The following is an 18,841-nucleotide window of genomic DNA, read 5'->3' on the forward strand; positions in this document are numbered from 1 at the left end:
TAGAGTGATTATTGAGACGTGGGGGCCTACCACTCCCATTTTGTGTCTTGTTTTCCGGTTTTCTTCAGTTTCCTTTGTTTCTCGTCCCATGGTTTAATCTGTTCTGATGTAGAGCTACTACTCTCTGTTGTTGTCCTTCTACTTATCTCCTCTGCTCTTGGTTTTGTAGCCCCTTTCCTTTTTTGGATTTTTCAGGAAAGAGGGTTTTCCTGAGGATTTCCTGAAGAGGAGGTTTTGTGGCAATGAACTCCCTTAATTTTTGTTTGTCTGGGAAAGTTTTTATTTCTCCATCGTATTTGAAGGATATTTTCGCTGGGTAGAGAATTCTCGGCTGTAGATTTTTGTCCTTCAGATTTTTGAATATATCATTCCACTCTCTTCTAGCCTGTAAAGTTTCTGCTGAGAAATCTGCTGATAGCCTGATGGGGGTTCCTTTGTAGGTTAGTTTCTTTTGCCTGGCTGTCCTTAATATTTTCTCCTTGTCGTTGACTCTTGCTAGCTTCACTACTATATGCCGTGGAGTTGGTCTTCTTGCATTGATAAAGTTTGGAGATCTATTGGCTTCTGTCACCTGAAGATCCATCTCCCTCACCAGATTTGGGAAGTTCTCAGCCATTATTTCTTTGAATAGGTTTTCTGCCCCTTTCTCCTTCTCTTCTCCCTCTGGTATACCTATAATCCTTACGTTGCATCTCCTAATTGTGTCTGATAATTCTCGGAGAGTTTCTTCATTTCTTTTAAGTCTTGCTTCTCTCTCCTCCTCTGCCTGCAACAATTCTATATTGCCATCTTCCAAATTGCTAATTCTTTCCTCCATATTATCGGCCCTACTGTTCAGAGCATCTAGATTTTTCTTAATCTCCTCTATTGTGTTCTTCATTTCCAATATTTCTGTTTGGTTCTTCTTTATCGTATCAAACTCTTTTGTGACATAGCTCCTGAACTCGTTGAGTTGTCGGTCAGAATTCTCTCTTAACTCATTGAGAATCTTAATGATGGCTGTTTTGAAGTCATCGTCATTTAGGTTATACATCTCATTTTCTTTGGGATTGTTTTCTGTGTATTTGTTGCTTTCTTTCTGTTCTGGAGATTTGATGTATTTTTTCATATTGCTTGATGTTGTTGATTTGTGCCTCCGCATGGAGATAGAGTTTAGTTGCTCCTTTCACTTGTTTCAGCTGCTGCGGTGGGAGGAGCAGCTGTTTATATTTCACCAACCAGGAACCCTGTCCGTAGTTGCTAACTGGGCCTGGGCCCCTCTTCGTAGCCACAGTGGCCCTTTGGATTCCCTCCTCTGCTGTGGGGGCCGTCACAGGGGGGCTTCAGGCTGCAGGTGCCTACTGTTGCAGCCCACCTAGATGTGCTCTCTCCTTGGGGTCTGCAACGGTGTTATGGGCTTTTCCAGCAGCCAGGGGTGGGATCACTTATATTTGTCGCTCCGTTGCTGTCGGCACCCACCAAATCTCACTTGTCCTCTATAGGTCGCAGGAGAGCTATTGGCATCTTCTACAGTCTGTGGTTAGTACACCTAGTTATGCTGCTTTTGCCCTGGGGTCTTCCAGCCTTGTGGCTGGCGGCTGGGTGCCTTCTACTGGTGCTGTGCAGAGGCTTTCCCTAAGGCTGCTGTGAGCCTGTAGGGTTTCCCCCTAGGCTACTAAGCTGGGTCTCTGGAACTCTCTCCAGCCCCAGTCCTCTCCGAGATCTCCGGCAATCCCTAGACCCACGGGGCGGGCAATGGCAGCTGGGGGTCGCCCCGCCCTCAGGGCTTCTCTCCTGGCCTCTCCCGGAGCCGTGAATGCTGGGCGTGGCCCCTCTGCCAATGACAGACAGGGAGTTTTGTCTGCTGCCCAGCGGAGCTCCAGCGCTTCCCCTCCGGGTCGCAGAACCGGCCTTTGAAAATTCCCCCGGCCCCGGTCCTCTCCGAGATCTCCGGCAATCCCTAGCCTCACGGGGTGGGCAACGGCAGCTGGGGGTCGCCCCGCCCTCAGGGCTTCTCTCCGGGCCTCTGCCGGAGCCGTGAATGCTCAGCGTGGCCCCTCTGCTAATAGCAAACAGAGAGTTTTGTCTGCTGCCTGGGCGGAGCTCCAGCGCTTCCCCTCCGGGTCGCAGGACCGGCCTTTTGAAAGTTCCCCCCGCCCCGGTCTTCTCCGAGATCTCCGGCAATCCCTAGCCCCACGGGGCGGGCAACGGCAGCTGGGGGTCGCCCCGCCCTCAGGGCTTCTCTCCGGGCCTCTGCCGGAGCGTGAATGCTGGGCGTGGCCCCTCTGCTAACCGCAGGCAGAGGGTTTTGTCTGCTGCCCGGGCGGAGCTCCGGCGCTTCCCCTCCAGGTCGCAGGACCGGCCTTTGAAAATTCCCCCGGCCCCGGTCCTCTCCGAGATCTCCGGCAATCCCTAGTCCCACGGGGCGGGCAACGGCAGCTGGGGGTCGCCCCGCCCTCAGGGCTTCTCTCCGGGCCTCTGCCGGAGCCGTGAATGCTCAGCGTGGCCCCTCTGCTAATGGCAGACAGAGAGTCTTGTCTGCTGCCCGGGCAGAGCTCCGGCGCTTCCCCTCCGGGTCGCAGGACCGGCCTTTGAAAATTCCCCCCGCCCCGGTCCTCTCCGAGATCTCCGGCAATCCCTAGCCCCACGGGGCGGGCAACGGCAGCTGGGGGTCGCCCCGCCCTCAGGGCTTCTCTCCGGGCCTCTGCCGGAGCGTGAATGCTGGGCGTGGCCCCTCTGCTAATGGCAGACAGAGAGTTTTGTCTGCTGACCGGGCGGAGCTCCGGTACTTCCCCTCCGGGTCGCAGGACCGGCCTTTGAAAATTCCCCCCGCCCCGGTCCTCTCCGAGATCTCCGGCAATCCCTAGCCCCACGGGGTGGGCAACGGCAGCTGGGGGTCGCCCCGCCCTCAGGGCTTCTCTCCGGGCCTCTGCCGGAGCCGTGAATGCTCAGCGTGGCCCCTCTGCTAATGGCAGACAGAGAGTTTTGTCTGCTGCCCGGGCGGAGCTCCGGCGCTTCCCCTCCGGGTCGCAGGACCGGCCTTTGAAAATTCCCCCCGCCCCGGTCCTCTCCGAGATCTCCGGCAATCCCTAGTCCCACGGGGCGGGCAACGGCAGCTGGGAGATCTCCGTGCCCTCCGTGTCTCTCTCTGGGACCCTCCGGGCGCCCCGAGCACCAGGCTGGATCCCCCCGCCAATGGCGGGGAGAGACTCTCCCCGCGGGCTCAGGTGTGCAACTCCAAAGTTTCCCTCTGCGTTTAGGAGTAATTGCAGGGGGTTTAGGTAGGGTTCTGGTCACCTGTTTCCACCGTCGCTCCTCTGTTGTGTTCTCGCTCCTGCCCTAGACGTGCGTGGATCCTCTGGGGGCGTCCGTTGGAAGAAAGCCGCTTGCGGGTACCAGGCTGCCCGTCGGGGTCGGAGAGCCCTCACCTATTTCCACATCCTCCCGGAGGAAAGTCCATCCGCCTTCCGATGTATAGTCGCGTGGGTGTCTCAGACGTCCTGAGATGCTGTCTGGATATCCTTTGTCAAGCGATAAGTGTCCAAATAATTGTAGACTCGAAGGGCGAGAGACAAAGAGGACTACTCACGGCGCCATCTTGGCTCCTCTCCTGATTCTAGATTTTTAAAATGTTATTGTTCTGGCAATTATTTGGATTTTGCAGATGCCCCTGTCATAAACAGTGATCATACGAGCGAGCATCAGACAAGCAATAGAATTCAAATGTTAAGTCTGCACGTGGTCACATTCCAGACTTTTTGCTGGAGGAAAAAAGAAACAAATTAAATCCACCATACTTTTCTTAAATAAATTATTTCTCCTTACATGATGTTACAACTAACAGGAAAAGAGAAAAGTTAATTAAACAATAAATTATTTGGTGCGCAAGTCACCCAACCATCGCTTTGGATTTGCCTGATCTCTTCCTGTAAGTGATTGTAAGTTCTCCTAAAGGCCCAGGCAAGGTGCATGCAGCGGGGTACTTTACTCCTTGGGTCTCAGTACATGCAGCCCATAGGTAATACTGGAAATAGTGTCCCAGAGGACTCTTAGGGGATCAGAACTGGGGCAAATACACCGAACTCAGGCTGATGATCCATATGAGTTAAATGAAGAAGAGAATCAAGCAGAGTGAGAAACAAGAATCTGTTTTGGAAAGGCAAAAATGAAGACAGAGAGAAGACAAGTGTGGAGTAATTCTTAAGGCTCTGTTCAGGTTCTGAAAACAGTTTCTGAGGGATTTTCTATCTTCCCTTGTGTGCATTATTAGGTGCATTTAAAGGACCTGGAAGATAATTTTATTTCCTTAGAAATAATTCAATCAGTGGTTATTCTTTGATGAAGCAGTTACAACCAATTTTTCTATGTGTGTAGGTGTGTGTACATGTGTGTATGACATACATATGGGTAGATATTTCTAATTATTTAAATGAAAAGATCATAAATAAAAAGCACCAATATCATTATTCAATCAGTATAGGGTTTTTAAGATTCTTTAACTATTTGAAATGATTTATAAAATGTTATCCCATTATATTTTCACGTTTTTATTTCAGGGACAAAATATTTTGTCAAAGATGATATTAATGTGGTCAGAGTAATGTTAGAGGATCCTTAAGTACTTAAAGGTATTAGTTTAACGCATTAGTAATTACTGACTAGTAAGTCCTTTGTTAAGAGTTGTGAGGGCTAAAGAAATAACCAAGTTAATTGTCCTGACCTCCTGGGGCTGAGACTCTGATGAAGTAAGAGGCATATACACAGTTCACAGTAATTAGGACAGATTATAATATGGGATATAAGAGAAGCCTTTGAAATGTGGCTATGGATTGAACAGCAGAGAAGGGAGCTATAGTGGTTAGTTATCTTGGTGAGAGTAATTTTAGCACTGCTTGAAGCAAAATTTTAACACTCAGGTAGAGAGTGGGAAGTGAAAGGGTAGCTAAAATTAACTCATTTAATCATCGAGCCCCTAGCATTTTAGACATTGTGCTAGGTACCGGAAATACACGTTACAAAATGAAAATAGCCCCTCCTCTTGTGGAAATTACCATGAATTGGCGAAGAACATTAATGGTTCTATGGAGACATTTAAATGGGTAAAAGGAGGCTAAGTTGGGGGGAAAATCAAGAGAATAGTGAGATGAAGGAGACTTGTTTTGTTTTGATTTTCGTTGGTTGCATTTCTCCAGGATTAGGGAAACATATGCATGCTGGTTTTTTGTCTGTGTGGAAAAACCCAGGAAAACAGAGAAATGCAAATCAAGGTGGAATAGCTGATTTAATAAGGTTTATAAATAAATGGAAAGTGTTAGGATTAAAATCTAATATAAGGGGTTATTTTGAGAAACAAGAAATAGACTATAGATAAATACAGAGACGTTTTAAGGTCTAAAGAAGAAAAATTCAGTGTTGTTCACATAAGATAGTCTCATCTTTTCTAGAAAGCAGGAGGCTGTTTCATCGGAAACTGAGAAAGTCTGGGGAAGATTTGAGTCCAAGAAGAATAGAGATTTTGAACAACCATGAAAGGGCTGGAACCTTTTAAGTGGCCAAATTCCACTCAGGACCAGGCACTGTCAGGCAGTGTGGAAATGTTGAATGTCTATGATACGTCAGCAAACTGGCATAGTCCTTGTCTTCATGGAGCATTTCATCTAATGAAAGATGCATACAATAGCCAAGTAATTACACAAATAAATATTAACTTGGCTATTGGCAAGGTCAGTGTGACAGGGGATAAAGTTGATAGAGAACAAGAGAGTCAGAGAGAACCCAGTATAATTGGCTTTCTTTGGATTCAAGGAAGCAAATAAAACTAAATGCGTCATCTGGTGTACCAGAATGATAGAGAAATACAAAAGGAGGGTAAATAATGGGTTCAGTAGGAGTCAGGAAGTGGACTAAGAGGGGCTATATGCAGCTGTGGTCAGAAAGCAGGCTTTCAAAGTTTGATTGGGAGCAGAGCAGTGATGAGAGACAAAGCGGTTCCAGGCAAAAATGCAATGTGTATACTTAGAGAAGAAGTCAAGTTCCCTCCAGACACACGCACTAACCTCACCCTCACTGCTGAGAGCTTGCTCATGCCAAGGATCCAGCAATTAAACAAATTAATTCACAAACAGTCTACTCCAAGGCACTTGTCACAAGTCACATACGAGACAATTTTTCTTTCCCGTTTTTTTAAAGCTGTTAATACTGTACTCACATTCATTCAATGTGTCAGATGTTCCAGCTTACTGGGCCCCACTCTCACTGGGTGATCTTGCAGCCTCGCAACACGGAGAACCATTTCTAGGAAAGAGATAAAATTAAAACACAACATTACACTTAAGGAAGTTAGAAAGTAGCCCAAAGCAAAATTATTTGAAATTAAAATCTACCTAATGGAGTAAGCTACAGGGAACAATTTACATTTCTATATATTTTTCCAGTGTATATTCATTTTAAAATATGTCATGCTTCAGGCTTTTCTCAGAATATAAAAGGCTTTTTAAAAAATGATAGTCATCATAATATTTGGTTCTGGATAAATATCTCACTTTATCAAATTTTTCTTTCTGCTGGACCGTTGAACAAGATTTTCCATAAAAGAGAAAAGGTGTATCTACTGCTATTTTAGCCCCATCTTTCTTTGCACACTCTAGTTGAGTCAAATGAATATATTCCTCTTTCCTGAACATTATCTACTTTTTCCTGTCTCTATGAAATTATGAAATTGCTCATGCTGTCTTATCCCCTTGAAATGTCAGTATTCTTTTGTCCATTCCTATTTCCGACCCAACAAACTCATAGACATTCTTTGATACCCAGCTCAGATATGACCTTCTTTCCCCTGAAGCCACATACCAAAATTAATCTCTACCTCATCTATGTTCCCACAGGCTGTTGCTTGTCAATTATTACGAGACTTACAACCAGTGTTTCTAATTCTATTCCCCTGCCTTTGAGCTTTAAAGGCAGGAAGAATATTTTATGTGTGAGAGGTTTTTTTCCCTTTAATCACCATCTGTCCAGTGCACATAATGGACAATCAAATATAATGGATAATTTCTCCTCACTCTATCTTGTGGCAAATCAGGCATTTAGTAATGCCATAGTCAGGTCTCTACACTATATCACTCTAAAATTTCTTTTCAATTAAAACACCTTTTTTACTTGGCTTCCAGAGTATCATTTTCTCCAGTTTTCTTTTCCCAATTGGTGACAATTTCTTAGTTTCCTCTGAAGTTTTCTCCTCATTTTCCCAGCCTTGTAATAATACAATGCACCATGGCTCATATCTTGAACATCTCCTATTTTCTGTTAAACTAACTCCCTTTGAGATCTTATCTAGGCCTCTAATTTTATTTTAGCCTTGAGCTCTGCATGAGTACCAGACTTAAAGCCAACTGTTTACTCGATAGACACACTCAGGGTGCTAATACGCAATTTAAAATTAGTATCTCCAAAATTGAGCTCCCTGTCACCACCAATTTCCTCCTCTTACAATTTCTTCTCAGGTCAGGGCAATTTCACCCTACCATTTTCTCATTCCAAAACACTTGAAGTCACATATCTCTCATACCTCATACCGAGTATGTTAACAAATCCCATTGGTGCTAACTTCAAAATATATCAAAAATGAGTCTAAAATATGATCACTTTTCTCCTTCTCCACTTCTAAAATACAGATCCAAACCACTGTAAGATCTGTTAAGTTTTATGGCAACGGAGTCTACTTTATCCTTTCCTTCCGTGTATTCTCAAAATAAAACCCAGAATGATTCTATTAAAGGTAAATCAGATTATGCCTCTTCTCTGCTCTAAACCTTCCAGTAGCTTCCATCTCATTCGAATAACAGCCAAAGCTGCTAAAAGTGTTGGTGAAATCCCACATGATCCGGTCCCATTTTAGCTCTCAGATCTCTCTTCCTTGTTCACTCTGCTCCATCACAATGGTCTCCTGGCTGTTCCTCAAAAATTTCAGGCATATTTCACCCTCTGCACTTTGCTTCTGCTGTTCCCTCTCCCTGAAATGCTCTTCTGCTGATCCAGGTGAATCTCTTGCACATCTCCCCTGGGTACTTGTGGAAATTCATTCATTTTCTCCATGAGGGCTTCCCTGTCTGCCCTATTTAAAAGTGCAACACCCTACACCTGGCACTGCCTATTCCCATTCTTTCCTGAAATTTCCTTCAAATCACTTATTCTTTATAGTATACTATGTATAGTATACTATAAAAATCTAATATAGATTTTTATAAATTGTTCTCTTCCCATCAAACAAGTAAACTCCATGAGGACAGGAATTCTCATTGATTTTGTGCACTGCTGCAATTCCAGTGGCTTGAATTACGGCAGGGATATGGTAGGGGTTAAATATATTTTGTTGAAGGAGTTTATCCCTTTGAAATGAGAAAACCTAGGTTCCAGTTCCTGTACCACCACGTTTTGTTTATGTAACCTCATTCTAACCGAGTCTCAGATCCTTACTTATAAAACTAGCATAATAACATCTTCTCAGTCACTTTACCACGGGAGCCGAGTAAATAAAATGGGGCAATCAGTAAAAATGTTACTTGAGTATCAAAAGGTACTAAATAAGACATGACAACTTGAATATACAATGTAGTTGAGCCTAACCTTGATCCTGACACAAATTGTGTATTGTATTACAATTTACACCTACAGCTCTGCGTCAGTGGTTTTCAGAGATCTGACTTAGTTCATAAAGTTAACTTGTGTGAACTCTGTACTAAAGTTGGGTCTTTTGATTCTAAAGTAGGCCATTTTCTAGCATAATAACTACTATTAATGCTGAAAAATAGGCAAATTATATTTGCCTGATTTATAGAGCTTGAAAAGTATGTCACATTGTAATAATAAAATTAATAATGACAACACAATATCTAACAGTTTTGAGCACTCCCGATATATCAGGTTCTGCTCTAAGTGACTACCTGTATTGTTTCATTTAATTCTCAGATAACTTTGTGTGGCTGTGACTATAATCGTTTCCAATTAAAAATGGAAAAAGGCGTAGAGAGATTAAGTACTTTGCACAAGGACACACAGCTAGTAAGTGGTGAAACTGAGATGCCAACCCGGGCAGCTTTGTGACACAAAACTAATTTTAGTTAAAGATTATCTTTTCCCCCAGTTGTATTAGATATAATTGACATATAACACTGTATGAGTTTAAAGTGTACAACATAATGATTTGATACATGTATACATAGCCACAGTATATATGATTACTGCAATAAGTTAACACCCATTACCTCACATTGTTAAAATTTTTTTCGTTATGATGAGAACTTTTAAAATTTACTCTTTCAGCAGTTTTCAACTATACGATACCGTATTGTTAACTATAGTCATCATATAGTTCATTACATACCCAGAACATGTCATTTGGAGTCAATACAGCAGAGTTCCAAAAAGTCGTTCACTCTTACACCTAACTGAGGAAGTTTAGGGATATTTGAAAGCCTAATAATGAGTTAAAAAAAAAACAACAAAAAATAGAGTAACTGATACTGCAGTAACATTCTTTAGGATCTGTTTACTTTATGGTAACTAGTTACTTGAGAAGCACTCAGTTGCCTCAGTAATTCCCTCTTCTTTGCAATTGCTCCTGTGAAATGATTCATCGTAATGTTGGAGAGTAATAACAGTAATTCACTCTGTGATTACTAAGAGCCAATAAAATAGTTAGGACAAATATCAATCTAATTGGAAGTGTCACTGCTTGAGTCACTTGAAAAGAATCACTTGCGAATGTTCTATCGGTAGTGATCATGCATTGGCAGAAGGGGGTGAAGATGAATGAACAGGCACGGGTCCTCCTCCAGTTCTGACAGTTCGTTTCCTTCTGATAAACAGCTATTCTGTCAGGAAAAAAAACTTAATCTCCCTGTGACCTTTCTTCATTTGGATGAGAGCACTACAATGATTCTGAACTGTCAGATGAAAGTTCCAAGAGAAGAGTGAGGAAATTCTATAGATAATTCACTCTACTTGACAACAAACAAGAGAACAGCTTTAGAATATGGCATTACATGAAAAAGAGGGACTTTGCACAAATTATCTTCATTATAATCATAATCCCAGCAGTAGGTAGCATATGTGGAACATATATGATGTGCTTGATATTATGGTAAGCACATTGAATGATTTATTTTGATTCTGTGTTGTATAGATTAGTTTGGAAATGCCATTGGTTACTTTGAGGCTGGATAAGGTGTCTTAGGTAGATAAACATGTCACCCTAAAAATATAATCTAAGTGACTCTGACTTGAGAAAACTGAGGCATGGAGGAATTAAGTGATGATATCAGATCATACGATTACTATCAGAACTGAAGAATTTCCACCTGGCACTTTACCATTCTTCTCAACAAGCTACTCTGCCTCCCACAGCTCGCTCATTTCTGTGTCTTTATGCTTAAATGCAGAGAATTATTTAATTGTATGAATTTCAAGCTCTTATCCAACTAGAAAATGCTACAATATAATGCTTCTGTTTTGCAAATGCAGTTCTTTAGACACAATCCGGAACCAAGAGAATTCTACAACTCTCCTGAAGGTGAATGGGTGTGTAGCCATATACGACTGGGGCAAGAAGAGAAAATATCATCTGGATATTAAAATAAGCATATAATTGCATAGTGTTATATAAACATGCTTATGACATAATATCAAGAGAAAAAAGAAAATTTCAAAATAGCATATATTCTGTAATTATGTATATCCTATACATGTGTCTATGGACAAGGATGATATGGAAGAACATAGGACAATTTTCTCATGATTTGTTGGGCATAGTGTAATACTGAGTCTATTTATACTGAGTCTTTTCACAAAATTGTTTATAATATGATTTTGAAAGTGATATTTAATTTAAAAAATACATGGCATAACAACACTTTTGAAATTCAAAGAGGTGCTGTGGTTTTGGTGATCACAGAAATGATCTTCTCAGTGCTTGGTGTACCTGACTTTTAAGAACCACTTTCAAATCGTTATATCTTCTATGCACAACCATAAATCCTAGCGCACAAGCCAGTTAGTAATTAATTCTTAAATACTCAATTCTTCCCTCAGAAATCATCTTAATCTATGTACTGACTGAATAGCGTAAAAAATGAAAAATGTCTTTATTTATTCATTCACTCATCCATTAATTCCACACACATTAGTTAAGTGCTTACTGCTTTAGGCACTATTTTAAGAGATAATGATTTAACAGAAAATATGAAGCTAGTTTGTAGCAAGCTTTGGACCTCCAACAGTTTAAAGTTAACTCTGTGAAAAGGAAAAGAGCTCAAGAAAGGATTTGAAACAAATTTCTTCCCCTAGTTCTCATTGAAAATGCAGTAAAGTGGAGAAAGGGTGCAGTCTTGTTCCTGGGAAGCTTCCTGAGTAAACGTATCCAGGAAAAAAAAAAAAACATGTTGTGGAAAATAATTTAGAAATAGCTTTCCAACTTGGCTTCCTTCACTCATCACCTATTCATCAGAACATCCGTTCCAGCAGAAGAAAAAGGTCATGAAGGCGGAGGCTTGTTTAGTTCACCACTGTATCCCCAGCACCAAGGACAGTACCTGTGCTGGGTCCATGAGGATCCAGAATAACAGTTCAGTTCATACCAAGATTGCCCTGTTAGAAAACTGAATCAAATTTGGTTTTGTCTCTCAAGGACATTAGTCCAGGTGGCTGATTAGAGTATTTGTAAAACAGCTACTATGTACTAGGCATATAATACCTGCTATTACTTTAATCTTATGTTACCATAGCTCCATCTCTTTGACAGGAGATTTTTGCATATTGAGGTATAAGGGGTACCTATTCTGGTTCAAAACTGTTTCAGCTTGAACTGAAGAAGCCTGACTTATGGCCTGTCAAACACGTTGTACATCTGTTTTAACCATTCAAGCAAAGAATGCACTCTCTTAAGATAATACACTCCCTCCTACGTCCTATTGGTAACACCTACATGTACTTTACATATATGATAATATGCTATTATTTGTAGCTCATGGTAACACTTTGAAGTAGATTTTATTGTCTCCATTTTACAGAGGAGGAAACAGATGCATCTGGCTAAGCAATTTGACCAAAGGCCCATAGTTCATACATTGCTGAGCCACCAAGTTTAGCAATGTTTTTGCAATCTTCTCCTCCTGTCCATATCCTTTCCTACGTTCTTAGATCAGACCCTAATCAATTCCTGCTTAGACTTTGTCAGCAACCAACTTCTAGGTCTCTCTTTTTCTGGTTTTATCTATCATCCTTTACACTTTCACACTGTCTACTTGTGATCTGTTTTTTTAAGCACATATTTTGCTATATTTTGATTACATTATTTTCCTCTGTCTTAAAACCCAGATGGCTCTCTATTGTCTCCAGAATAAACTACAGGCTTCTTAGAAGAGCTTTACATGCTTTTAACTTAACATTAAAATATTAATAGTCTTCTCTAATGCTCAAACTTTATAGTCAAAACTATAGATAATTGAACTAAGATTAGATAGTTCAAAAATCAGCAGATCTGCATTCAAGTCACTGGTGATCCAGTTATTAGTTACCAGTTGTGTGATAGCCTCCAAGTTATTTTACTTCTTTGATCCTTAGCATCTCATTTAGAAAATGGGGATAATAACATTTAGCATGTAATTTTTGGTGCATATAATAGACACTCAGTAAATGATATTTATTATTATCTGTATCCATGGTGTAATATAGCCCATATTAAGGAAATCATACCTGAAAAAATTCTAACAGAGATCCTAAGTATGAAAAATGGAATAAAAAAATAATAGAATTGGCTGGAGCCAAGCAATGATATAGGATTTCAGAGTTAGGTTGCCAAATCAGTGTAATTTTGTGTGAAGAAAAAATTCAATTATGAATAGACTTTTCAATTATTTTTTCTTTTATAGCAAAATAAAAGTATAAGTAAGGCCCGATTTGACAGAGGAAAAAACAACAAGTTATTTTATTGTATGGATCAGAACAGGTTTGCACTGGATTTACCAGTAATAAACAGAAATATTCTATACTCTACTCCTCACTTGAAATATTAAGAAGAATTACTATCCAATTCTATAGCTCTCCAAGAATATGCTTTCCTACTAATGAATGCTCACATATAGATTTTACACATGTTTATGACAAATATAGGTTAACTGACAGAATATTTAGAAATGCTCAGAGTGATTAATCAAGGCTGCTTCATTTAGTCATGAGAGATATTTAGCGAGATTTCAAGTTTAGTTAAATTAAGTTCGTAAGCAGGAAAACTCATTTGAACTCAAGAAAATATTCTGGGCACATAGAAACTCAATGGTAATGCTCTGAAACACAAGCCTAGCATTAGTGACCCTAAGCTAACTTCCAGGTATCTTCACATTGATTGGCAATGTTAGCTGAGAAGTAAACACACGGTTTTGCTTGTTTTCACCTAAATAAACTCACATTAGATAAAATCACCCTTTCAGCACTCATTTATCCAAATGCTCGTTAAATAACACTAAGTACCGAGCAGTATGCCAAATGCTAAAAATAAAAGAAGTAATACAATGCTTTTTCTGATTTTACTGGCCTCTTAATCTAATTAGGAGAGAGAAACACATAAAATAATAAATAGGATATTTTATTTGTGATGGTATGTGTACAAGATGGAGAAGAGAGCCCATATGTCTAGATTTGTTCAGGTCCATCAAGAAGCAGACATCAAGATGGGAATAGACATGCAAGAAATTTATTGGAGGAAATGCCCATGAAGGATAAAGGGAGAGTGATCAAGAGAAAGAAAGGAGCGCTTTTAGACTACAGTAAAAGCCCGACATTTGAAAGAGAATGGAAAGACAGAAGGTAGGATGGAAAGAGTCTAGAACTGCAGCATAATTCCAAGAACAGTTCAGTCACGCCACTGGGAATTCCGTCCTTGAGCTTCAGTTCCCCATTAGAACAGTTCTGTGCTTCACAAGAATAGGCCTGAGCTAGTAGCACTCACTGGCTGGGAACAGACCAATGGAAACACAGCCTAGCAACAAAAGCCCTGATGGCTACCGAAAGCAGCAGTTATGGCTGTCAATCAATTTTGCTCCCAGCTGCAAGCCCAGTGGCATACTCTGATGGTCATCACCGCGGGAATGGTCAATTTTACGTGTCCATTAAGCCTTCAGAAAGGATTTTGAAAGAGGAAGAGAAAGTCTCCAAGTGGACAAGATGGGTAAGTTCATTCCAGGCATGAACCAGTCCAGAGAGACACAGAACAACATGGCAAGTTTGGGGGAGTTAGAAGTAGTGCATTACGCTGAAGTCTGCACCCAAGGGCACTGCAGGCAGTGCATCAAGAGGAAAGGCTAGAGAGAGAGGCAGGATTCTGATGAGGTAGAGCCAGGAAAATTCTACAAACATGTTTGACTTTACTCTGTAGGTAACGTAGAGTCACTGAAAGGATTGATGCTGGGCAAAGTGTGGGATGTGCATTGTAGAAAGAGATCTGGGGTACAGAGCGTATTCAGATGGAGAATTCAAGGAGGTAAAGGAGAGGGCAACATTAGTAATGAAGACAAGGTAACACCACAAATCCTGGTTTCAATCTTGGCTCCACCCTTATCAACCATGTGACCGTAAGCAAGTCATTTAACTCTCCAGAGCCTCTACTACTAATTACACACCTACTTACTTCACAGTGATGTGAGGATCACAGGTGTGAAACAGGAAGGAGCATGCCTAGGATCTCAGGTGTCCAAAGCAGACAGCAACCTACCTTCACATCCTGGCCTAAGTGTGTGACTACAGTCATGTTTTACATAAACTTCTGTAAACCTTAGTTTTCTTAAATGTAAAATGGCAACACAGTCACAATGCAGTTGTTTTCTATGAGGTGATACCTGTGAAGTCTTAGCTCACTCTTTGCGCGCAGGAAATGCTCAGTAAGTAAAGGCTGGTTGCTGTGCTGGGGCCTTGCACACTTGAATTGTTCTGTCTCACAACATCTCTGCAGGCAGGTTGTTTTCTCCCCCTGAGTTTAGAGGAGCAAATTAACACTTGAAGAGTTTAAGTAAGTGGCTCACTATCACATAAATCATCTTCTGGGTTGTCCTTCTCAGTTGCCTGACTTCAAACCCCATGTATTCAACCACTGTTCTATATTACCCTCCATTCCAGCACTAAGCAAAACCATCTACCTGCCAAAGAAAATGAAAATTCTAACAACTCACTTGTTGGCTACTGTTGGGTTTCCTTCTATTATTACGGGGCTTTCAAGCAGAATTAGGGACCATTTAAACAAAACTTCCTGGTTGGACCCATGGGAGGCTTTATCCAGTTTATTTAAATGGAACATTACAGGGGCCAGCCCCATGGTGCAGTGGTTAAGTGCGCACATTCTGCTTCTCAGTGGCCCTGGGTTCACTGGTTCGGATTCCGGGTGTGGACATGGCACCACTTGGCACACCATGCTGTGGTAGGCGTCCCTCATATAAAGTAGAGGAAGATGGGCATGGATGTGAGCTCAGGGCCAGTCTTCCTCAGCTAAAAGAGGAGGATTGGCAGCAGTTAGCTCAGGGCTAATCTTCCTAAAAAAATAAATAATAAATAAATAAAAAATAAATGGGACATTACAGACATTGCACAGATTCTGATATAAGCTGTGTTCCACCATTTGAAATTGGCTTCAATTGGAAGGGGAGGGGTAGTGTGTAAAATGACGAAGACTGTTGTTTTCACAACTCTGTCCCCATCTGGAGAGGTCTTTGGAATGTTCATGTACATTAGTCTCTTCATTCTAATGAGAAATATATTTCACTCCCAACTAACAGCAGCCTTGATACAGATAAGCAAAACCCCTGAAAGTCCTACAGAGATTAGGCACAAGGCTCTGATGCATGCAGCCTTCCCTCTTCCTCATCTCTACTTCCAGAGAAAAAGAGTGACCTGATTTTAATCCGGGTTCTGGCATATTTCTTATTAGGTGAAATACTTAACTTCACCAAGCTTCAGTTTACTTAGCAGAAACAGCATTATCTTAAAGTCGCCTTAAGTACCAAATGTGAACACCCAGGACCATGTCTAGCACAAGTTGGTTCCCCACAGAGGTTAGTTCCTCTTGAGTGGGTGGTAAAGAATGAGTCTCAAAACCAACAGATTATCAGAAGATAATTCTATCCGTAAACAAAGGGAATCTCCTATTAGTAGCTTGGGAAGAGTTTACGCTTTCATCTTATGTTAATAGTAGCACATACATTTGCATGTACAATAACATTTGTATGTACAATACCATTAATATCGTAGATACATAACATGTACGATAACATTAATATTTGTATGTACATGCATATGTGCATTCCTATGTACAATAACATTCATATTAATGTAATGTTGGCATTCATAAAATAAAATGTTAATGTTCGTATTAAAAGAAAACAAGAAACTTTCACTATTCACAGATGCCTCAGCAATAGATTTGGACCACAGCTTGAGGAGAAAATATTGTAACCTCATTGATCAATTGTAGGATATTCATTTTCAAGAATAATTTCGTTGACCTCTCCTAGGAGAGTGTTCACCTTCAATACAGAAACTTATAAATCTGCAAGACTTGCAAAACACAGATATATTTTTTTTTCCAGCTTCACTGGAAAGGAGGCAAAGAAATTCCCTTTGGCATTAAGAAACTCACAGGCTGAAATAACTTGAAGTTTGCTGACTCAATTCACAAAAGCCTACTCTGGACAATTTACCTAGGATCTCTGTCCCAAAGCTCTCTGCCGGAGAAGCGGCGCGGGTTCCTGAGGTGGCTGCCCTTCTCCTGCAGCCCTGGAAAGCTTAGCAATGCAGGCGGAGACACACAGCAGTCGGCTCTCAGGCCCTGGATGATTCTGCAAACACTTGATAGGTTTGATCCAATTGCTTGATTATTATTTCTCTGAAATTATGCTCCAGAAAAGACCATTTTAGATAGTTTTGGAGCATAAGTCAAGGCTATTTCTCTCTTCTTGGTAATCTTGGCCCACATATTAACATGTAAGAAGAGAACACTTGATTTTTGGCTCATGCTTATCAATAAAAAGAGATGGCCAATTTTAAAAATATAGACTTCTGCATCTTTCCCATTCATCTCAGGTTGTGCACTCTTAGTGTCACCATGCAAGTTGAATAGTGCACTAATGCTTATTTTGTCTGTTGTGGTAGCCATGCTCTCCTCAGGGGCGTTCACCTTTGCTGTCTCTCTCCTCTACTGGCCACTCTCAACCAACTTGGCCAATGAATCTCCATTTTTTTCTTATTTTGGGACCAATTTATTCTTGCTAACTTACCACAAGAATTAACGGAAGATAACCTTTAAATAGACTATATAAACCCATGACAATTATGAGCAGTCAACACAATCCCAAGTCTTAATAGAGAGTGACATTAGAGTTCCTATGACCCTAATTTTAAAGCTCATGAAACAGGTACCAATTACAGGCATGAAGATGAATATAAATTCTTTTAGAAGTCCTTTCAAGACAAATGTTTGCTGTAAAAATGGAATCAGCAGTAGCATCTAGAACTTCACCGTCTTCAAGGGAGGGAGGAAAAATGGATATATTAGACGATTCCCCCTACATGGGGAAAGGAGTGTCGCTCTTGTATATTCCTGACAGGTGCAATACTTAAAGGACAGATTTATCAAACAGACAAAATCACATCATTCGTACATGCAAGTAAGCCCCAAGGAGGAGTTCAGACCATGCTGGGTGGTGCCCAAAGATTCAACAATCAATATATATGGGCCGGATTCCAAAAATTCAGCCCTAACATTTTTTATCAGAGCAAGCTCTTTATCAATTAATTATTTTGGGAACAGAGGCAAACAGTGTAACTTTTTTTTTCATTAGGGAAATTATGAAATTGGGGTCATAGAAACTACATCTAAATCATGTATAACTATTTTTATGTAAATTTTTAAATTTCTAATTTTGTTTATCAAAATATTTAATTTTTAATTATAAAATGCACAAATTGTCAATATAATCTTTATGATACAAATCGAGAAATGAGAGCTACTTAGAAAATTAGAATAAACCCTAATTTTTTGTTCTGGGGTGCAACGAAGTTTCTTAGAGATAATTTAATCCTTTTGAAGTTTGTTTTTAATTTCTGTTTCTTGGTAACAGAGGAGTGTCTAATTTAGGGCTAATTTTGTCCCTACTGAGGCAAGTCCCTTCTCCACCCAGTACTTCATGAATTATGCGGTTTTCTATTCCGGCTGGTGGGAATAGGAGGTATTCCTAACCAGAGGTGAGCGCAGGCATCATACCTTCCCTTCTTTAGGATGCCTCCCCCGTAACCACAGTGCTTCTTTACACACGTTCACTGGGCAGCTGAAAAGTTGAAGAGGAACCTCTGCAGATCCCCATAATCTTCTCTCATTTTCTCTCTCTGCTTCTCTGGCTCTTTCTGTCTCTCTCTGTGGCTCTTTCCCCTCTGATATCCTGCCCCTTCAAACTCCAGCCCCGTTGACGTCCCCGCCCTTTGCATCAGTTCCCCCTCTTCACACCAGACCCTGGAAACTCACAGCAGGCAGTAAGCTGGGACAATTGTAGGATTCACATTTGGTTCCCTCGGGTGTCTCTCATTGTCTCTCAGTAGTCACTATCCTTCGTTGGTTAACTTTCATTGTCTTGAAGATTGTTCTGTCATATATTTTGTACTTTTCTTCGTTGTTTTAGGCAGGAGGTTAGATCTGGTCTCTTTTACCTCATTTTGGTAAAAAGCAGAAGTCATCCCTTCCCCCCACTCCTGAAGCACTGAGATGGGTATCCTTTTCACTATTCTTACCTTCTTACATGGTAAGTCTCTGAGGTAAAGCCTGGACTTT

General features: G+C 41.0%; 1 protein-coding gene across 11 annotated transcripts in view; it reads right to left on the bottom strand.

The window, feature by feature from the left end:
• Positions 1–18,841, bottom strand: part of LRRC4C (leucine rich repeat containing 4C) — a 1,166,212-nt gene that overhangs the window by 717,390 nt on the left and 429,981 nt on the right. For all 11 annotated transcript variants that reach the window (XM_070487551.1, XM_044750116.2, XM_044750115.2 and 8 more), the window contains one exon: positions 6,188–6,273. The gene's annotated coding sequence lies outside the window, so the exon portion shown is untranslated. The remainder of the gene's footprint in view (positions 1–6,187; positions 6,274–18,841) is intronic.

Source organism: Equus asinus, chromosome 17, assembly GCF_041296235.1.
Source record: "Equus asinus isolate D_3611 breed Donkey chromosome 17, EquAss-T2T_v2, whole genome shotgun sequence".
In the NCBI taxonomy this organism is placed as follows: domain Eukaryota; kingdom Metazoa; phylum Chordata; class Mammalia; order Perissodactyla; family Equidae; genus Equus; species Equus asinus.